The following is a 21,242-nucleotide window of genomic DNA, read 5'->3' as shown; positions in this document are numbered from 1 at the left end:
AAAGTTTTATAGGTATAATGGACGAAAGTGCGTTCATAGTACCTATGCTGGGTCTTGCTTTCAGCTGACTTTTCCCCAAGTTTTGATGAGGAACAGTAGCACTCCTTGTAGAGAAGACGGGATCACGTTTATTTAAAAGAGGTATTCTCATCAAGTACGTGAGCACTGTTTTTGGTTTTCTTGCTCTGGTGTGAAGAGGAAAGAAAGCATGCACTTAAGTTTTCTGTTAATGTGTAACTTCTGTCATTATATTCAGACGTATTTCAGGTGGGACAAGCAGAACAGACAAAAAGGGATATCATAAGGCAAGGAAAGTGAACTACTTTTATAAAGTTCTTGCTTTGTGCTGTATACGGTTAGTAACATATATGGCAGCTATGACAACTTTTGCTCCAGGGGTATAACCCTGTGAATATCTGCTTAATATTAATATCTATATTATTTATACACTGAAGCAGTTCTAAATTCCTTGAGCATATCAGTATTTTAATGTTTTTACTACTGAATATTGGACTTTTAAGGATATGCATGATTTCTAGAGAGCATTCTTCATTCTTCATGATTTGTATAATATACTTATCCTTGTGTTTGAGATATGGCATACTTCATAAGTCATCTGATGCTCAAAGATACTGGTTTATGTTTCAAATCATAATTTAAAAATATAACTGGCTATAGTTTTATAATCTTCACTGCTGCTGCTAAGTAGCTTCAGTCGTGTCCGACTCTGTGCAACCCCATAGATGGCAGCCGACCAGGCTTCCCTGTCCTTGGGATTCTCCAGGCAAGAACACTGGAGTGGGTTGCCATTTCCTTCTCCAATGCATGAAAGTGAAAAGTGAAAGTGAAGTCGCTCAGTCATGTCCGACTCTTTGTGACCCCATGGACTGCAGCCTACCAGGCTCCTCTGTCCATGGGATTGATTCTCCAGGCAAAAGTACTGGAGTGGGATGTCATTGCCTTCTCCGATAATCTTCACAGTAACCTTTAAAAATCTTAGGGCTTTCATAAGTATCCACCTATTGTCTATATGCACATTAATGAAATGATTAAATTTATCCAGATGCTCGAATGTAATTTTCTCTGCCCTCAGCTATTAAGGGGTTAGGTGTTAAACTTGAGATAGTGCTTAATAAACCAAAAGAATACAGTGGAGAACAGAGTAGCTCAGGCATCGAGAATATAGCCTAACCTGGCATTGAATAATTTAGGGATGAATATACTGGGGACTATTTAGACATTGAGGCTGCTAATGACAGACCTTACTAGTTTCAATTTCCTTGAAAAGTGACAAAAATTACTTATGGCTCCATGATTATAATGGAATCAATGCATATTCTGCCTTAATGGCTTACTAAAATTCATTTACTACCAAGAATACACATTTATTGAAAATTTTATTTACATTGTTTTTTTTTTTTAATTTTATTTTATTTTTAAACTTTACATAATTGTATTAGTTTTGCCAAATATCAAAATGAATCCGCCACTGGTATACATGTAGAACACATGTATTTACATTGTTGATATAACCCTGATTACTCTAAGTTATCCTGTAGCCTTCTTGCTAGATGTCCATTTCATTTTGTTGAATGATACTTCGCTTTGAGAAACTTACTGAATATTAAGAATTGTGAGCAACAGTGAACGTAAGTTCCAAATATAAATTCAAGTATAAAATATTGCAAAAGTGCTGAGAGTGAAGTTGCCATTATTCACTGGACATCTACTATTGTGTACGAGGTACCTAATGTGTATCTCCAATTCTACACTTCATCACCCTGTAAATAGACACAGTTGTCCTCCTTTGACAGCACTGATAGAATTAAAAGCACTCAGTTAACTCTCACTGTTTCTGAGAACATCTTTCTCATCTACAAAATGGGAATAATAATATCTACTTTTTAGAGATATTTTAAGACTTGAGATTCTTGTTTTCACCCCTTAAATAAAAAAATCTCATCCTGCAGTCTTTCCCATCTCACTGAATGACAACTCGGTTCTTCCGTTCCCCAGAGTTAAAATTCCTTGGAGACATCTCTGGTGGTTCTCTTTATCCTTCATTCCACAATTATTTCAAAACAAATCCTGTTAGCATCTTTTCATGACATTTCCATCTTCCCACTTCTCACCATCAATCACTGCATTAATTCAAGCCCACACTTCACTGGTAAAATGATTGAACTAGTCCCCAAACTAGCTCCCTGTTTCTGCTCTCAGCACCGTGTCCTGCCCACCCAGAGTTTCCAACATCAGTAACCAGAGAAGCTGCAAAAATGCAAGTCAGTTAACGCTATCTGCCGTGCTTTGAATATTTGTGTTTCTCCTAAATTCATACTCTGAAGTCCTAAATCCCAGTTCCATGGCAATAGAAGGGGCTCTTTGGGAGGAGCTTAAGTCATGAGGGTGGGGCCCTTAAAAGTGGGATTAGCGCTCTTATAAACAAGACCCCAGAGAGCTGCTTGATCCTCTCAACACATGAGGACGCAACGAGAAGTCTGGGGCAGAAGAGGACCCTCACCAGACTCTGATCTCAAACGCCAGCCTCCAGAACTATGAGACATCAGTTTCTGTTGCTCCTACATCAACCAGTTTGCGGTGCTTTGTTATAGCAAACTGAGTGGACTGAGACACCACCCTGTGCTCAGAACTCTTCAACAGACAAATCAAGGTGTTAGCAGGCTCCCCTTTATTACCTCACCCTCCCACCTCTCAGCACTCTGGGGCAGGACCTGAGACCGCTCCTCATTGCCAGCACCTGCAGCTCTTCCCCTGGGAGTTACCCTGGCTGTAAGGTTGGTGATGGCTACAACGGAGCACAGAAGAGTTGAAGCGCCTTGGAGCAGCCCTCAGCCAGTGACAGAAGGAGGCAGTGGGTTATATCCCAGCTTTCTGAACTCTTAGGTGAGATAGGTCTGAAATATGTTACGTTACCCCCGGAAGGACACTAATTGGCACTCCTGCCAATGCAAGAGACCTAAGAGACTGCATTCAGTCCCTGGGTCGGGAAGGTCCCCTGGAGAAGGGAATGGCAACCCACTCCAATATTCTTGCCTGGAGAAGCCCATGGGCAGAGAAGCCAGGCAGGCTACAGTCCATAGAGTAGCAAAGAGTTGGGCATGATTGAAGCATCTTAGCACACTCATTAACATCCCCCAGAAATCCCAACAAAATGTAATTCCAGTTGCCCTGAGCAGTAACCAGTTCCCAATGTTCTCTAAATTTATACGCTTTCCCATTCCGTACTGGTATTTCCTAGAATCCCCTTCCAAATAAACACTTTTGCCACAAACCCTGATCTTGGGGATGGAATCTAAGTGAGCCCATCTTGCCCACAGTGTCTTACAAAATCTCCTCCAAAAGCAATATACTGCAATTAAATTAAACACACACACAAGATATAAACAAATAAAATATATAAAGCTGTTAGGTTAATGTGAAATTAATTTGGATAATTAAATAAAGATTAGAATTGTGTGTGCTTTTTCACATAGACCACACTAACTAGTTCAAATTCATTTACATAGAATAGAAATGTATATGATTTTGATGCAAATGGTCTTTCTCACAATAGTAAAGGATGGTTTACTATTTGTTTGGATGGTTCAGGGTATTTGCTCAGCATAGGAATGTTTACCTAGAAGGGACATTTTAAATTTTACTCACATTGGCTAAAATATACAAGCCAATGTTTCCTACGCTTGACCTTAGAAGCTCATCTTTCTGGAATATTTCTCTAGACTTTGCCAAAGTGTTTACTTTCCTAATTACCTCCTGTTACATTAGTTAAGCTCCCTTGTGCTGGCCTAGGGAGTTCTTCTAGCCCACTGGTATTTGCACTTGGAATTTAAATATTTGTGAGAGTACTTGCCCTGTTCTTTACTCATTAGTTAGCAAAGTCAAACATCATTTAGTCTCAGACTTCACGACCATGATGGAGGGAATGCTAGCCCATCTTGGCTTTTTTTGTTTATCTGTTCTGGAACAACATTCGTTTTCAATGCCAGGGTCACCGATTATTCATTCATTCACCATCCACTGAACATCTATATGACAGGCACAACATTTTGCCTGTGAATTTAAGGAGTTTTACCCTAATGGGCAGAGACAGATGTGAGCAAATAATTACAAAGTGATTGGACGTGTTCTGGTGTGCACAATGTGTAATGAGCACACAGAGGATGAAGAAGCAGGCTCTGACTGAGGACACTGTGATGATGCACTGGAGGTTAAGAGGAAAGCTATGCAGACAGAAATCTAACACTTAGTTTTAAAAATTTTTTAACTGTGATAAATATGCATAATATAAGACATACTATTTTAACCATCTTTAACTGTACAGTTCAGAGCACTAAGTATATTCGTATTGTTGTACAACCCTATCATCCATCTCCTGAATTTTTCACCTTCCTAAACTGAAACTCTGTCTCCATTTAACACTAACTTCCCCATGCGTCACACCCTAGACCCAGGTATCTACTAATGTACTTTCTGACTCTGTGAATTTAACTAGGCTAGGTACCGCATATACATGGAATCAAACCATATTTGTCTGTACTTAATATATATTGGAATGCATTTTTAAGGTTAACTTAATATATGCCTTACAAATAGATTGTAACTTCTTTTGTCCCCCAATACTTAGCTTTTAATCTTTGTTTAGCAGATTGAGATTTAATAAACTGTGCATGTTTAAAATATGTACTTTGATACAGGTATGTATGTCTGTATGTGTTTATATGCAGAGATTCCTGAAATCCCACCATAATTCAGATAATGAACATATCTATCACCCCAAAAAGATTCCTCATGATTTTTTGTAGTTCTTCCCTCTTACTGTCTGTCTCTGGATCCTCTCTCCTCCATTCTTTTTTCGGTGGATTTTGGGTGGGAATAGAGCTCTGACTCTCTTCATTCAGAACAAGTATTTTGAGATCTACCTGCTTGGTACCATTTATCACCAGCTTATATTTTTATTGCTGAGCAGTTACAATAGTTTGTTAATTTACTCATTCGATGTGATGATTTGGGTTGTTTCCAGTTTTGGGCTATTTCAAATGAAATTTCTGTGAAGAATTTTATACATAGGAAATATAAGTCTTTGTAAGACTTATATGCATTTATTTCATTTCTCTCAGAAAACTATTGAGGAATGAAATGACTAAATCATATGGTAGTTTAAACCATTAAGAAACTACTAACCTCTTTTCCAAAGTCCTTATATGATTCTTTATTTCCATTACCAGGATTTAAAAGTTCCAGGCCCTTCATACTTCTGCCAACATTTGGTACAGTCATTAAAAAAAATTCATTCACCCTAAAAAAAGTGTAGTGAAATCCTATCATGGTTTTAATTTGGATACTTGTGACTAATGATGGTTAGCCTCTTTTCATAGGGTTCTTTGCCATTCATGTATCTTCTTTGGTAATGAATCTCTCTTCAAATCTTTTGCCCATTTTTTTATTGGGTTATTTGCTTTCTTAGTCTTGAGTGTTGATAGTTCTTCTTTACATATTATGGATATAAGCCATTTTCCAGTTATGCGATCAATAGCCATGTCCTCCTAGCCTGTGACGTTCCCCTACATCCTTTTTCACACTGTCTTCGGGGGTCAGGTATTTTTAATTTTGACGGTGATCAGTTCTTCACTGTTCTTCTTTGCCTTGTAGTTGGCATGTTTATTTTAAAAATGATTGCCTAACCCAAGTTGACAAAGGCTTTTATCACAAATTTTTTCTAGAAGATTTATAGTTTTAAGTTTTACATTTAGGATTATAATCCATTTTCAGTTAGCTTGCTTATTGGCTAACAGATTCATAATTATTCAAGACATTTGTTTAAAAGACTATCTTTACTCCATTCAATTGCTTTTATGCCTTTGTTAAAAATTGTTATTGTTTAGTCACTAAGTTGTGTATGACTTTTTGTGATCCCATGGACTGTAACAGACTAGGTTCTTCTGTCCATGGAATCTCCCAGGCAAGAATACTGGAGTGTGTTGCCATTTCCTTCTCCAGGGGATCATTCCCATCCAGGGATTGAACCTATATCTCCTCCGTTGGCAGGCCATATTCTTCACCACTGAGCCACCAGGGAAGCCCTTGTTGAAAATTACTTGTCTATGAATGTGTAGGTGTATATCTGCACAGCCTATTATGTTCCAATGATCTGTTGCATCGTTACATGTAGGACCCCCCAGCAGAAGAGTTACCGTATCCCTAAGATAAAGCAGAGACACAGTCTTCCTGTCCAGGCCGGTCCAGATAGCTCACCATCTTCCAGGTTTCTTACACATTCTCTTGCCCATCCCTAGTTCTCTTTTATGTTTCTTCACAGATTGTCTCAGAAGTTTGAATTTTTCACCTGGAAATTCTGTTAAAGTGTTTTAAATTAGTTGTGCTTGAGTGTGACTTGCAAACTGTATTCTGAGGACATGTGTATCTGTTGCAGGAAAGGGGACCCCTTCCAGGGCCTGAAGCTGGGCTCTTGTCTAAAACTCAGAAATGAATTGTCCGAGGAAACACATGTGCTGACAAAGTAAGAGATTGTATTGGGAAAGGGCACCCGGGTGGAGAGCAGTAGGGTAAGGGAACCCAGGAGAACTGCTCTGCCTTGTGGCTCGCAGTCCCGGGTTTTATGGTGATAGGATTAGTTTCAGGGTTGTCTTTGGCCCATCACTCTAATTCAGAGTCTTTCCTGGTGGTGCACGCATCGCTCAGCCAAGATGGATGAGGGATTCTGGGAAGTGGACTGACACGTGATGTCTCCTTTCGACCTTTCCCGAAATCTTCCGGTTGGTGGTGGCTTATTAGTTCCGTATTCCTTACCAGGATCTCCTGTCATGAAACAACTCACTCGAATGGTTACTGAAGGGCCTGGCCAGGGTGGGTGGTTTCAGTCAGTGTGCTTCGCCTAACATAAACATCCCTTTACAAGATTTAATCAGTCAAATCCATACTTAAGAACAAAGTTCTTATTCCAGCAGATTTGTTCCAACAAAATCGGTCAAAGGTATACCACAAAATGTGAGAAAAACATTCCTAACATCTTAGGATAAATTAAATACTTGCCATCAAGTTGTTTATTTTTTTTTTATCATATTGATGATTCCATCTTATGAAATCATTTATCTGTTTTGTTATAGTTATTGTTGTTGTTTAGACCCTAAGTCGTGTCTAACTTTTTGCAATCCCATGGACTGTAGCCCACCAGTCTCCTCTGTCCATGGGATTATCCAGGCAAGAATATTGGAGTGGGTTGCCATTCCCTTTTCCAAGGGATCTTCCCGAGCCAGGGATCAAACCCATGTTCCCTGCATTGGCAAGTGGATTCTTTACCACTGAGCCAGTAGATTCTTAATATGCTAGAAATCTCAACACATATTAGGTGAATTTTAAAACTATATTAAATGGAATTATATTTTATAGCAGCTTGATTAAGCATATTCGTATCTGATGAGGGGTTAACATGTGAAGTATACAAAAAATTCATACAAATAAAGAGCAAAAACACAAATAACTCAAAATATGGGCAAAGAATCTGAACAGACATTTTTCCAAAGAAGACACACAAATTCCCAGCAAGTGTATAAAAAGGTGCTCAGTATCGTTAATCATTAGGGAAAGGCAAATCAAAACCATGATGAGTCATGAGTTCACATCTGCTAGTGCGTCTGTTCTCAAAAAGAGGAGAAAACGAATGCTGGCCAGAGTGTGGTGAATAGGAAACCCTTGTGCACTGTTGGTGGGAGTGTAAACTGGTATGGCCACTCAGGAAATCACTATGGAAGTTCCTCAAGAAATTAAAAATAGAACTACCTCCTGTTCCATCAATCCCACTCCTCGGTATATATCCAGAGAAAAATGAAATCATTATCTGAAAAGATATCCTGTTGTTTGTAGCAGTGCTATTCACAATAGCCAACATACAGAAACCACCCGTGGGTCTGTCAGTGAATGAATGGGGCAAGAAAACACATACATATATTCCATTGTATATAGTTCATTGTGTGTACGGAATGGGCTATATTCAATGGAATGTTATTCAATCTTTTAAAAGAAGGATATCCTGTCATTTGCAACAACATGAATGAGACTGGAAGGCATTATGCGCAGTGAAGTAAGTCAGAGAAAAATAAATACTGGACGGTGTCACTTATATGTGGAATCTTTAAAAAGAGTTGAACTCATAGGAAGAGAAAAGTGGAAAAGCAGTTGCCTAGGGGTTGGGAAAAGAGAGAAAAGTTGGTCAAAGGGTATAAGCTCTCAGCTGTAAGATGAGTAAGGTCTGACTGAATGATGATGGTGACTATAGTTAATAACACGGTATTCTATAATTGAAATTTGCCAAGAACTTAAATGTTCACAGAAAAAAAAAAAAAAGAACATATGTGAAGTGATAGACAAGCTGATTCACTTTGCTGTAAAGCAGAAACTAACACAATATTGAAAAGCAAGTGTATGCCAATAAAAATTAATAAAAAGGAAATGTATATTTGTGTATGCTGCTGCTGCTGCTAAGTCGCTTCCATCGTGTCTGACTCTGTGCGACCCCATAGACGGCAGCCCACCAGGCGCCCCCCACCAACCCCGCCCCGTCCCTGGGATTCTCCAGGCAAGAACACTGGAGTGGGTTAGCTTCAGTCATGTCCGACTCTTTGCACCCCTATGGACTATAGCCCACCAGGTTTCTCTATCCATGGGATTCTCCAGGCAAGAATACTGGAGTGAGTTGCCATGCCCTCCTCCAGGGTACTGTCCCCACCCAAGGATAGAAGCCGTGTCTCCTGCAGCTCCTGCCTTGCAGGTAGATTCTTTGCCACTGAGCTACTGGGAAGCCCATTGTGCATACTACATTCATACAAAACACACAGTGGTTTCTGCAGCTGTAATCGGGAACCGGGGACGTTCTTCTTGACAACTGAAGGATGACTGAAGAAATGAAGGATTTTCCTGTTTACTGCAAGTTGCTCCTGGTTTTGAAGAACATTCTGCTCCCAATCTGGGAGACGGCTCCTGAGTAGCTCTGCTTTGCCTCCCTAGTCAGCCTGGTGGTCTCTTAAGTAAGTGTTAGTTATTCAGTTGTGTCTGACTCTTTGCATTGCGACCCCATGGACTGTAGCCTCCCAGGTTTCTCTGTCTGGGGGATTTTCCAGGCAACAATATTGGAGTAGGTTGCCATTTCCTCCTTCGGCACATCTTCCTGACCCAGGGATCAAACCCATGTCTCCTGATTCCTACACTGCAGGCAGATTCTTACCACTGAGCCATTGGCAAGTTAACTCTGAAGCCCAAAATGACACTGCAATCTTTCCTCACCAAGGGAGACGATGGGAAGGGAAGAGAGAGCAAAATCTATAAACGTTATCTCTTGTTCTTCTCATTTTTTTTTCCCTCTTCCGAATATGTCTTTCCTCCTGCGGATTTTTTTTTTTTTTTCCTGTTGCAGTCTGTGTCAAGGGAAAGGAGAGCTTTGGGCTTCCAAGAGATTTGCACTTATCACTTTCCAGAGGAAACCCCCTACGGTGCTTCCCATCATCAATTTTCCATCTCCCCCCACGTTGCCCACAGCCCCCCTCCTGGGAAACTTCCTGTGTCATACGTCTTCCAGCCTGCCTTGTGGTTAAGATGTCAGGCGTGTTAGCAGGAAGACACAAAAGGATAAATGGTACGTAAAAGGAGCCCACAAGCACAGCGGATCTATATTCCACGTGTGCCTGAAGGGAGTGTGATGAAGATAGCATTTTACATCGGGAAAAGAAGGATATGTTCGTTGGTTAACAGATGGTATTGGACCAATCGGCTAGCCGTGTGGAAAAGGAAAATAAAGCTAAACCCCTACCTCACAACATGCACCCTAATAAAATCCAGATGAATTAAACCACAGAACGACTGAAATGAAACAAAGGTGAACATGTGCTATTGGCGTAAGGGACGCCCTGGAACACATGCGTAAAGACAGAAGGTAAGAGAAAGCAATAACTCTGACCGCAGAGCTCAAATTCTTCCAACATAAAGAAGATAGGCTACAAATACATGATTTATCATATAGAGCCTGAATATTAATATTCAATTTGTAAGTATCTCCTAATATTTACTAACAGAACACATCATTGGAAAATTGAGCCTAAAGATTATAGGCAGATAAGCAACAAATGAAATTTAATGCAATAATCAAATTTTATATTGTCTGTAAGATGAAGAATTAAAATGAATTATTCAGTGCTTAAAAGGCTGTGGTAAAATACACCCTTTCATATATATCACCTTAGGTTTTAAATTGGTTCTTCATGGTGAACAGCTTGGAAAGAAGTTTCAAAAGCCTTAAAAGCAGGTATATTTTCTGCCAAATTCCATATTTAATCTTCAAGGAAAATTGAAAGCAAAATATTGTTAAAAATATTCAAGTATTGAAAAGTATTTGCATATGAAATTATAAAGATTTGACTAAGCACATTATGGCAGTGGTCCTCAACTTTTTTGGCACCACGGACCATTTTCATGGAAGACAATTTTTCCACGGACCAAGTAGGGGGATGGTTTCAAGATAATTCAAGTGCGTCACATTTATTGTGCACTTCACATTATCAGGCATTGCATCCCAGAGTTTGGGGACCCCTGCATCATAGCACATAAAAGGTGCTGCCTCATATCCATTTTAATGTTTTTAAGATGGTGGATAAACAATTACTACTTAGGTATTAACTGTGAGTTAAAGGCATACGTGAAAGTAAAAAGAAACAAGAAAAACTAGAAAATCTTACAACGTAAAATGTATATATTTTCACATCTTAACGAAGAAGCTTTATTTTTTAAATGCACTTTGCTGTTGTTCAGTCACGAAGCCGTACCCGACTCTGCAGTCTCATGGACTGCAGCATGCCAGGCTTCTCTGATTTTAATCTGTCAGCCATTATCCCAGAAGACCTAATACAGAGATTCTCCAGGAAGCTGTCTTCTCTTGTAGAAGCAGTGGTCACTGACCTAAAGGCACGTCCTTTTGGATATGGCAGGGGTGTGAACACACATGCTTGTGTTTCTGTATGTGATTGACACCAACCATTACAGGTTTGCTACAGGAAACGTTTTTATAGGGATTTTTGGATTCTCCAAAAAAAAAAAAAAAAAAAAAAAAAACCCACAAGGAATTAAATGAAAGTTGTATGGAAAACTTCAAATTCCATCTCAAGTAGAAAATCATGGGAAAAAACCCCTTTGTCCATTTTTGAGTAAGGCTGTCTATGAAAGTGAAAGTCCCTCAGGTGTATCCAACTGTTTATGACCCCATGGACTATATAGTCCATGGAATTCTCCAAGTCAGAATACTAAAGTGGGTAGCCATTCCCTTCTGCAGGGGATCTTCCTAACCCAGGGATTGAACCGGGGTCTCCTGCATTGCAGGTGGATTCTTTACCAGCTGAGCTACCAGGGAAGCCCCAAAGTATCAAAGAATTTTTTAAAAATGAAGAGGATATGATTTAATTTTCTTTTTATGTAACATATTTAGAATGCACAACTGGATTTCCAAGTTCATCATCAGACCACCTTCACAGACTTTAAAAGGGCCACAGGTAATCTCACTAGGGTGGAGGAATATCTGCCTTATTCATATTTTGGAAGATAAGGCAATTCTACCTCTCCTTGAGTAAGGTATTTATATCTTTACTGGACTAGAAATCATGCCTTAAGCTTATCTAAATCTCCCTTGCTGCACTTCAATAGATTGATAACTAGTTCTATTTAGTTTTGGATTTATGTGTGTTCCATTTGATTCAAGGAAGTTAAAAGTGCTTATGACTATTTATCACATCCTAAGAACCTCCTGGTATCCAGGATTTGGAATCAGAATACATAAATTCATGCCCCAACTTCATCAGGCATTCACTGTATCACATTCAGCAAGTCACATCTCCCCTCTAAGCTTAATTCCTTCCTGGGCACAAGTAGAACCTTTTTTTATGCAGTTGTAAGAAATCAAATACAATAATTCATGTAAAGGACTTTGCAATTAAAATGAGATGTCACATAGATATCAGTCACTTTAAACATAGTTAAATATGATCAGTCAACAATGTCTTGGATCATTCTTTTTAATAATTAAATAACAGCAGCACCGATTATACCCGTTGGTTTGTCATACAAGATTTTGTTTCTGCAATGCTAGTTTATTCCCCAGTTTAAGTAAGTAATACATTGTTCGGTCTCGAAACATGGAATCATGTTTTAACTTCTCCCTCTTTTCATATTAGTCTGTATGTCTAAAATGACTAAATATGTTCATCTCTCCTTAAAATGTTTCTCCCATCCACCCCCCATTTTCATCGCAGTGTATTTCTTGTATCTTCAGCTTTTGCCAAGAAGGAATAGATGCATCAGACAGACTCATGTATGAATTCTCCACACGCTGGGTCCTGTTTCTGTGACCTTGTTCATATTATGTAAGCTTAAACTTCAACGATCTCACCTATGATGTGGGGATAAGGCAAACTTATCACAGCAATTAAACGGAATAAAAATTTCATTATGAACTCCTTGTGTTCAAAATCATCAATTATTCACTAAAGTTTAAAGTTCTTTGACAGGTTTTGGAGACCAGTCTCTTACTTCCCATCTACCTTTTCTTTTAATTCTTTTCCAATCATTATCACCACCCACAAGATTTTGCTGCCTTGACAAGTAGAGGCACAAAACTTACGTCCCAAGAATACTTCTTAAAAGAAGGCAATTAATCCTTTTATTCCCTTGTTTTAATATGGATTAAGCAAAGATTTCTGCATATGTCACACAATTACTTTTAGGGAAAATACTGATCTGTGTCACAGAATATTGGAAGATTCCGATACTACACTTACTTGCCTGACACACTAATGCGCATAGCTTTTGGCTCATTGTGCAACTGGCTAAAATAAAATCTTCACCATACCTCTTTAGTCTCTCTAACTGAACATGACTGACTCCAAGTGGAGAGACAGAGTCTTTGTCATCCACCATTCCCTTTCTATCAATGAGATGCATAATTAAAATATGTAATATTCAGTCACCCATCAAACGTATTCATATAAAGGTTAGGTACCAGATAATGACAAAACAATGTTTTCTGAAGTCTACTGAAGCATCAGTCTTGGAAACATTGAAAATATTTATATTTTACAAGTGTTTATCATGACCAATCATAAATAATTATAAAAATATATGAGGAATACTGTAAAAATAATTTTTTCTATAAAAAATATCTATTTCATATGGTACATAGCACAGACCCTAGAAAAGAGCCCTGAGTACATGCTCCTTAATGATTGAATTCAACATATTGTATAGTTTTGCTAAATGCATTCCTGCTTAATTAATTCTGTTAAAACTCTCCATATTTGCAAATGAACCTATTTACAAAGCAGAAACAGGCTCACAGACTTAGAGAACAAACTTATCCTTACTGGGGGTTGGGGGGTGGTGGAGTGAAGGAATAGTTAGGGAGTTTGGGATGGGCATGTACACACTGCTATATTTAAATGGATCACCAGCAAGGACCTGCCGCACAGCATAGGGAACTCTGCTTGATGTCATGTGGTAGCCTGGATGGGAGGGGAGTCGGGGGGAGAATGGATGCAGTATATCCAAAGGCTGGGTCCCTTTGCTGTTCACCTGAAACTATCACAGCATTGTTAATCAGCAATACTCCAAAATTAAATAAAAAGTTTTTTTTAAAAAAAGAAACTCTGTTATTTGGATGAGAGGCTTCATTGTGCTTAGTTTTAAGCAAAGAGCTGGAATTCAGAGCACTCAGGTAAGTCTAGGGAACTTGGGAGATGAAGAATGTTTCTAGGATGACACTAGGCCAAGAAATGCCAAGGTCTAAGAAGAGCTGGATTGTGGAACCAGGGCTACTTTGCTGCAGACCTGCATCCACTGATAAAAGGTCAGAGCAAGGACATGAAACAGACCATGGAAGGTTTAGAATGAATTCATTTGCCACCTGTCAAGGGCAAGACAGGTAGCCAGATCAGAAACCAGGCAGCCAGACATGAACAGAGCTGAGACGTTAAGGAAAAAAACACAGATGGCAAGTTGGTGTCAGGAGTTGAAGGGACCCGACCAAGCTCCTTGGTGAGGAGAACATGGTCACAGTACACAGTGATTACACACAGAGAATGCCCCGTGAATGCAACAGTGAATGCCCAGTGAATGCCCGGAGAATGCCCAGTGAATGCAACAAAGAAATTAATAGAAACAAATATAGGAGCATTACCATAGAGAGGCTCCAATTAAAGTTAGCTTCTTTAGAAATGGTTCTTTTAGACTGGTGCCCATCAGAAGAAAATTTACAGAAAAAGTCTCATTTAGTGTCAAGACGATTTTAAGATTCTGTGTGGCTCGCTTGATTCTTATGCGAAACCCTCTATGTGAAACCACCCACGGAAGTGAAGAGGGTGTGAACAGGGAAAAATGGCAGCTAAAAGGGAGAATGTAAGTGCATACGTCACTTCTGTACGTATTTAAATACCTAAAAGTGACCAGAACCCAGAAAACTAACTCCTCACATCAAAGTCAATTTTCTTGTTCCACTTAGGGACTAGCCTTGTTTTCAAGAGTCCATCTTTCCAAGTGAAATGTTTTATCAATTTAATTATATCGGGAAAGCCTAATTGTTTTTAAGTTTCGTTTGTTTCCCTTTGTTTTTTAAATACTGTTAGCAAACTGTTCATTCAACTATGAATAAAAAGAGCAAGAACCTTCTCAATTAAAGCATGTTCTTTCTCAGCAATAAGCCCAGTTTCTTTGATGAGCAAAAGAAATCTTGGTATGTCTTAATGAATTGCTGGCTTTTCATAGAGTAAGCTTATGAATTTAAATTACTCAGAGACAGGTGGAGACTCCCGGTGTAAACAAGGTTGGTGTACAGTGACCTTTGCCAAGGCTGATATTATTTATGGGTTTTATAAATGATCCAGAAAGATGGCACAAAATGAAATCTCCTTCTTTGCGGATGACGTTCAGCTTTTGGGAGTAAGAAAAGGCCAAGATAATAGAAGCAAGCATCTTTTATTTATTTATTTTTTTCCCCAGCTGCTTTGTATTCTAGCTGTTCCTTTTGGACATGCTATTATCAACTTCCTTCGGCTTCTCTGGTGGCTCAGTGGTAAAGAACCCACTTGCGAATGCAGGAGACGTGGGTTCAGTCCCTGGGACAGGAAGATCCTCTGAAGTAGGGAATGGCTGCTTGCTCCAGTGTTCTTCCCTGGAAAATCCTATGGACAGAGAAGCCTGGAGGGTCCATTGGGTCACAAAAGAACTGGATATGACTTAGTGACTAATAACAACAGCGCAACATTGTTAACTTACTGACTTACTTAATATATAGCATTGTATCTACCTTCAAAATCTGTGAATGTGCGTTCTTACCTAATAGATATGAAAAACAAGCATCAGAATATGGTAGACATCTCTTGATTATCTGAATAAGCATTCTGACCCTCCCACTATGATTTGGAGAATCGAACTACTTTTTGAGAGACAAAGAGAGAAGATTGGAGTTTGGAGATGGTGTTAACACTCCTAAAATGCTTTTATAGGCAGGACTATTGTCATATATTTCAAACAGAGGCATATTTAATATTAAAAAAGTAATGCATAGTGGTGCCTTTGTTGAGGGAAAAAAATTAACTGATTTCTAAACCTTACGCAAATTATTTAATCTGTTTAAAATTTCATGTTTTTTTTCATTTAAAATTTTCATGATTTAAAATAGCACCTGTAATAATTTAAAGTCAAATTAATTTTTAAATTGTACCTGTGTCTTCTGGTAAGGAAATGGAATCAAGAGTATGTGTCAAAAGGAACTTTGTTAATGCTATATGTTAAATATCAGTTTATTCTTCGTATTTCATCTTAGCTAGATAGTTTTGACTATTTTGTTGTATTTTGACTAATCAATTACATGAGTTTTATGCTACTTCAATTATTTTGTCATTTATTTAAAATATATCTAAATTTTTAAGAATATATAAACTAATAATTAAAAATCCTCAAAGTAACACAAGATTGAATTTGGCTGCTGCTGTTGCTGCTAAGTCACTTCAGTCGTGTCCGACTCTGTGTGACCCCATAGACGGCAGCCCACGAGGCTCCCCTGTCCCTGGGATTCTCCAGGCAAGAACACTGGAGTGGGTTGCCATTTCCTTCTCCAATGCAGGAAAGTGAAAAGTGAGAGTGAAGTCGCTCAGTCGTGTCTGACTCTTAGTGACCCCATGGACTGCAGCCCACCAGGCTCCTTCATCCATGGGATTTTCCAGGCAAGAGTACTGGAGTGGGTTGCCATTGCCTTCTCCATTGTATTTGGCTAGGTTCACTTAATCAAATTATTTATATAATTATATAATGCATCCCCTAAAATATATAATTTTGTTAAATTATTTTTAAATTTTGGTAAAACGTGTTCCTTTTGAAAAGAATGAATCCTGTATATTTTACATATCTTGGCTAACTCACTCTTTGCTTTTAGGAATAATCAAAGTTTGCAAACTGTTTCTACATGTGCAAAATCACTCTGTCAAAAAAAATAGCTTTTAATCAGCTCTGTACTTTTACAAAAGCCTGGGGATATTTTCAAACATTTGAGAGTAAAAATTGGGGAGTAGGCAAAGGTTTTTGAAGTTCTTATGGAACAGTTTTCCAGTTCTCTAGGTGAACTTCCTACATCCGAAAATAGCCAGAAGATTGACCAAATAAACAGGGCGAAAGTCCCCATACCCTTTCTTTGTACAAAACAGTTTGCATTGCTTGAAGGATCCACACCAGGCATCTTGAAACTTGATCATGTAAGTTAACAATGAGAATAAATTGATAAACAAACTCTACCATATTCATACTACACACAAGAATCCAAGGTCCAAAAAAGCATATGGTTTTTGTAAAGTCATACATGTTGATGGAAAACTAGGATTAGAATATGTTTCCTTTTTACAATATTCTATGATTTAGAAGATTTGAAGTAAAAATGGCTGAAATAGTCAGACTTTCTATAATATGGGTGGTAAATTCAGAGAACCGACCTGAAGGATTATTATGTTGTTGTTTTAGTTGCTAAGTCATGTCTGACTCTTTGTGACCCCGTGACCCCATGAACTGCAGTCTTCCCTCCAGGCTCCTCTCTCCAGGGATTTCCCAGGCAAGAGTACAAGAGTAGACTGCCATTTTCTTTTCCAACATATCTTCCTGACCCATGGATTGAACCCTGTCTTCTGAATTGCAGGTGGATTCTTTACCAAGGAGCCACCAGGGAAGCTGGGCCTAAAAGCTATATTTCAACAAATCAGTTGTCTATTAAAAACAAAAAAACAAAACAAAAAAACCTAGCCAATGATCCATTGAACAAAGCTTATACTGTAATTGCTGTTAAGTATTTCTAACTAGTCTGTGTTAACCACAATGAGCTACTGCACAGCCTTGTGGGTAATTGGGATGCTCCCAGGGAAAGGGACTTACTTTTATTTTCTGACTGTGCAGGGCCGCATTGTATCCTAAACGGTGCATAGAGCGATGAGTTAGGCACATTGTCACAATCAATCTTGACATGTCAGGTAGCTTCTGGCAGCTCATGACACATTGGAAAAGTTCAACGATTCAAGTACAAAGACTGGAGGAAAAAAAGTCAACAAAACCCCCTGAAACGTGCACTTGTTTCTCCTGACTAGTACATTTTGGTTCCAGAAACAGTATGTGGCACATAATTATCCTTGTCAACATAGATTCATCAAATTCGGGGAAAATATATGGACAATGGAGACAGAGATTTCTCTGCCTATCCACATGGCATTGATTTGCCCAGAGAAAATATTAACAGTTATATTTGTGTATATATAAGATGCATGTATATACATTCATAATGTGCATAGAATATGAATTTATATATACATATATATGAGTATATAAATATACATGCATTTAAACCCACATATATGCATCGAATAATCTGCAAGTACCTGGACCTGCGATTCTTCAGAATGCTCTGATCACACAGGAAACTTTCTCATCCGGACCTAATGGTGCTTGACAGGGAGACGCAAGTGTGAGCTGCATTCATCCTGACACAGCACTGACCTAATGGCTTACTTTGCTGCGATTTCCTGCTTTTTTGTTGTTTAAATGAAAATAAATTTCAATATTCCGCTTGCTTGAAAAAAAAAATCTGATATCGCATTCCAGACCGTTGTTAGAAGCTTTTCCATCTATAAATTATTGGGCTATCACTTCACCGAATCTGGTGAGCTGTGGCTATTCTTAGCACTCTGCACTTCTTTCCAGACTTCTTTTGGTGGCATTGCTGTTACAGACACATTAGAGGGAAAATAACCGCTGTCACTGCACTATGTGGGTGATGGATACTAGGAATCCGATTGCTAAAAGCATGCATATTTAATGAAGCAAGGCTAAACACAAGGTTATAATGTTTAATAGCCTAAAAGAGGCCAAAATATATATGAGAAATCATCTCCCTGTCATTGAATGCTAGACCCAAAAATTAGGAAAACATGCTTTGTGGGCACTAACCGTCTGTGACATTTTTCAGTCAATATAGCAAATAAAATTAGTTTTGTATTTGATTAAATTATTAATGCATGGCTGCATTATTAATAGTTGAAGCAATTATACTTAACTTTATGTCTCAACGAATGATGTAAGTAAATTATTTCGAAGGACAAAGCATATTGCACATAAAGCTCTCTGTAAAATTTACTATTTCTTAACACTATTGGTATATTTGCAGGGTGTTTTTTTTTTGGTTACAATTTTACTTCCCTGAATACTGAAAATTTGATATCATCTATTTGTTCATATTATCCTTTTTGCATTAAAAATTGCATGAGAGGTAAAGAGAGCTGTTAACAATGTGCAAGCCAGTGAAACTAAATGATGCTCCTGTTTGAAAAACTATGCTAATTTTATTTAACATTAAATACAAGTGTTTTTTAAATAAATAGCATTGCATTTTGCAGCTTGTGTTATTGTATCTACAATTTGCACTTATTTCCAATTATTTCAAATTTCAAATTAGTTGTTATATCATAGCCTTGAATATGACTTTACAAAAATTTCTGATGTCATCCTGATGAACCAGAACTGACTTTTTTGAATTTATCTGTGCATTCAGCATGCAGGGAAAATTCAGGATAACATATATAATGTCTAGAGGGATTTCTTTCCTCAAAGTAAGTTCCAGACGATGGCTCAGCGTAGATTGTTGACTTGTCATGCCATGTCGTGATGGGGAGGTCCTGCTCACCACCCATGACGGGGGCAACGTTGAGCATTCCCGAAACGGTCCTCACTCACTGGCCGTCTCTGGCACAACCACTGCTGACTTTGCTGGCATGGGCATCACTAACCATCTTTTGCAAGAGCATAACCAACCATCGGTAAAATACCATCACTGACCTTTCCTTTTTATGGGCATCAGTGACCTTAGCAACCTTTTGAAATAGGGAACAGTCTACGAAAGTTAAAATAAAGTGCTCTTAGTCTCACAGCTCAGAAGTAGCAAAACAAACATTTAATACTAACTCATTTTTTAAAATTAAGAAATCTGGAATTCGTAACCACAATAAAAATAGCTTAGTCCAGAGTATACAGTGATAAACTGACATACCAAAAGTCTACATCCATCAAAGCTCTGAGATATGTAGCTGTGAATGGAGATTCTTTTGAGACTTACAACGTAAATCAGTTGATTTCCTTGTGTTGACATTAATGCTAATGCTTTTTCTCTTTTATAACCAAAGTGTAATTGCATACCCTCGATTATAATTTTCAGAGATAACTCTGACCTTGCACAACATGTCCAGGACTTCTTTCTCTCTAGATGGCGTTTGAGATAAATGAAGGAAAGTGAGGATCCACGGAAGAGGTCATTTGTTTAAAGAGAAAAAAATTAATAAAAATAATTTGTCATTGTAATTTATTTCAATTTCCAGTGTATACATTTTTAAAGCAAAGATAGTTAGCTTTTACACTGTGATAAGATCCACATTCAGTTAATCATTGCCTTCTTCATGGCCTTAAAATCCAGAAAATTTTGTTTTCAATCTTTTACGTTTCACCATTTTTCACTTCGATTACATCCACAGGCAAAGAAGATTCAGGAGTAGAAAAATGAAAAGAAAGAAATGAAATGCCAGCAAACAGGTGATCAAATGACTATGATGTAGGAAATGATCCCCAGAGTCATATGTAACTGAGTTAAACATCAGAATAAGAAGCACTATAAATTATATCGCTAGAATTTAAAAAAGTGGAAACTGAATATAATTGTAGATGGCTATCTGTTCCTAGATTCTCCCATGCTCTCCAGCTACTTAGTTGCTTCATTTTTGCGACTGTTCTCTAGTCAGTCATGAGCTAAAGTTGTTATCACTTCTTTAAAGCCCTTCCCCCTCCTCCTCTCACCTTAAATATGAGTTAAAAACAGTTCCTCACAGAATTAGACAGGAACCAGCCCTCCTAAACAAATGGTTTCATTTTGAAATTACATTACAGAGAACACTGTTTTACATTATGAAAACACATTTTCCCCAATGATTTTTACAGGACTGCGTCTGTAAGCTTTACTCTTCAAAACAACCAGAGGAGAATTACAGTTATAGAACAACTGAACTGCTTACTGAAGTTGAGAATGCATGACGTATTTTCAGATGTACTTGATGTCTAAAAATTAAGGCCATCCATTCTCATTTTGAATAACAACTTTCACATGTACATAGGTCAAAACCTGTACATGGCAAAGTCTTGGTCCAAATTCACTCCTTTCTCTTTCTTACAGGGCTTCCCTGATGGCTCAGCGGAGAGTCTGTCTACACTGCAGGAGATACAGGAGACCCAGATTCAGCCCCTGGTTTGGGAAGATCTCCTGGAGGAGGAAATGGCAACCTATTACAGGTTTCTCGCCTGGAGTATCCCGTGGACAGAAGAGCCTGGCAGGCTGTAGTCCATAGGGTCACAAAGAGTTGGACGCGACCGAGTGACTAAGCATGCACACACTCTTTTTCAAAAACTTTTTCTCTTAATTTTCCTCTTCTTTTTATAGTATCATTTCTTTCTGGGGACCCCCACATAGCCTCTGCTTCTAAATTTGTCAGAAAATGAAGCATGAAAAAAAGATGGGACTAGATAGAGGGATCTCATGCTTAAAGCAGAGAAAGTGAATAAAGCCATGGAAGTAATTAAAAGTATATTATATATATACTGTATTA

Source organism: Bos indicus x Bos taurus, chromosome 12, assembly GCF_003369695.1.
Source record: "Bos indicus x Bos taurus breed Angus x Brahman F1 hybrid chromosome 12, Bos_hybrid_MaternalHap_v2.0, whole genome shotgun sequence".
Classification (NCBI taxonomy): Eukaryota; Metazoa; Chordata; class Mammalia; order Artiodactyla; family Bovidae; genus Bos; species Bos indicus x Bos taurus.
The sequence above is the reverse complement of the archived record's forward strand: the minus strand, read 5'-3'. Positions refer to the sequence as shown.